Here is a 2,185-nt window from a genome sequence, read left to right as displayed (position 1 = left end):
GGAGGTTGCAGTGAGCCGAGTTCGTGCCACTACACTCCATCCTGGGCGACAGAGTGAGACTACGTCTCAGAATAACAACAACAATAATAATAATGGGCTTGGAGATGGGGTGATGACCCTGGTTTATCAGACGGGCCCAGTGTAATCACAAGGGTTGTTATAAGAGGTTAGGCAGGAAAGTCAGAGTCAGAGAAGGTGATGTGAAGACACAGCAAAGGTTGGAGTGGTGTGGACTGAGGAGCCAAAGAATGTGGGTGGTCTCCAGCAGCTGGAAGAGGGAAGGAAATGGATTCTCCCTTCTGGCCTCCAGAAGGAATGTAACCCTGTGGTCCATTTTAGACTTCTGACCTCCAGAACTGTAAGATAAATAAATGAGATGGTTTTAAGCTACCAAATTTGTAGTTACGTGTTACGGCAGCAATAGAAACTCTTGAATCTCCTTGGCAGCATTTCCACCAAGTTACCATCCATCCTCGTCTTGAATGCCTCCAGCGACGGGGATATCACTACCAATACAGTCACCCTGTTTCCTTTCCAGCAAACTCTTTCTTCTCCCAAACCCATCCTCTGTAACAATCCACCCACTGCACCCCTACCTCAGGCCCCAGTTCTTGGAGCATAAAGGACAGGCGGACACAATCCCAACCCCTTGTGTATCAGGCTTTTGTAGACAGATAATAATTCTCTTCCCCAAGCTTAACAATCTCCAACTTTTTCCCTCGATCAGCTTGTTATAAAGGTCTAAAAGCCAACTGTTTCTGGATGAGGCCCTAGGTAATCATTTGCAGAGTGGGATCTCCCAACCCAAGGCCTCCCGTCCTGAGGAGCGGATGACAAAAACCTTACAGAGTATCCTCCTTCCAACAATAATTCTCCAAACCCCGCCCCCTACTCCTCCAGTGCCCCATTCACAACCCGAAGCATCCGACAGGTGTTGGTAATAGTTCATAATAATACCACCACTTGAGGCTCAGAGCCTGGCCAGGCGGCTAGAATTTAGCAACGTTTTTTCGTTTTCATTGTGTTTATTTCTGTTGAAGGTAAGGGAAACTGATTTTCCGTTTAAATTATCTGTGTATTCAGTAGAAAGCGCCAGTTTGAGAGCAGCAGTGAGTCTCGGCTGCACCGGGTGGGTTTGGTTGTGGATAACCTAAGCTGTCGGCCGGACTCAGAACTGCCCCGGACGCCGCCTCTGGGTTCTGGGTCCGGAGCGCCACTGAAGCATGAGAAGAACTACATCAGATCCCAAAGGGTCCTTTCTTTCCGGGAAGTCAGGATGGCCGAGCGGTCTAAGGCGCTGCGTTCAGGTCGCAGTCTCCCCTGGAGGCGTGGGTTCGAATCCCACTTCTGACAAGTGTTATTTTCCGGTATTTTAAAAGAGAAATCTTAGAGGACCCCCCCAACTCCAACAGGGGACGTACGTTTTACAATCCAAAGTCAAATGAAAGTCTGTCAGGAAGAAAATGTCCGACAGGACGTGGTGGTGCGATTCTGAGCTCCCTGCTTCTGAAGAGGTTGAGGCAGGAGGATCTCGCCACTGCACTCCAGCCTGGGCGACAGAGCGAGATTCTTTTTTAAAAAAGAAAATGCTCGTTAATAAGAAAAAACTCGTTTTGTGAAACAATAAAAAGATTGTGAGAAGATACACGCAAGCCATCATAACCTCATTAATCTGCGGTCTTGGTAGAAAAGTAATTAAGCTCTGTCAGAAGTGGGATTCGAACCCACGCCTCCAGGGGAGACTGCGACCTGAACGCAGCGCCTTAGACCGCTCGGCCATCCTGACGGCTTGTGATAGTTTTTGCAACCAGCTTCTTCACAAGCGCTGCAATGTGCGCATGCGTAGCGGACAGCAAAGACCCAGGCCTAGTTCTCCGCCCGGCGTTGGGTAGAGCGAGATACACTCATTTGCTCCAAGGGGCGTGGAGAGATGGGACGAGGAGGGTCAGCGCGATGCACCTAGGCAACGCCAGAGGGTGCGCAAGGTCTACTAGAGAAGACCGAGACCGAAGACTATTACTTTAATACACATGCATTCGTGCCTCCAGAATGTATTCATTCTGCATGCATACATGTACTATTCATGTCAGCTTTGATTCTGAAATCTGCAAGCAACCTTGCATTTCCCTTGTGCATAATGCAATCAAGTCCGTATATCTGCACTGATTTGTAGACATTTCCGTGG

The 2,185-nt window shown here is 48.8% G+C and overlaps 2 non-coding genes across 2 annotated transcripts; one reads left to right on the top strand and one right to left on the bottom strand.

Annotated features, from left to right (window-relative positions):
- The first annotated feature begins 1,270 nt into the window (after positions 1-1,270).
- TRNAL-CAG lies at positions 1,271-1,353 on the top strand. Its single transcript has one exon. It is a non-coding gene; the product is annotated as a tRNA-Leu (tRNA).
- Positions 1,354-1,703: 350 nt separating this feature from the next.
- On the bottom strand, positions 1,704-1,786 carry TRNAL-CAG. Its single transcript has one exon. It is a non-coding gene; the product is annotated as a tRNA-Leu (tRNA).
- Between the last annotated feature and the right edge of the window lie 399 nt (positions 1,787-2,185).

This window comes from Mandrillus leucophaeus, unplaced genomic scaffold (assembly GCF_000951045.1).
Source record: "Mandrillus leucophaeus isolate KB7577 unplaced genomic scaffold, Mleu.le_1.0 Scaffold125, whole genome shotgun sequence".
Classification (NCBI taxonomy): Eukaryota; Metazoa; Chordata; class Mammalia; order Primates; family Cercopithecidae; genus Mandrillus; species Mandrillus leucophaeus.
This window is presented reverse-complemented; position numbering and strand designations above follow the sequence as displayed.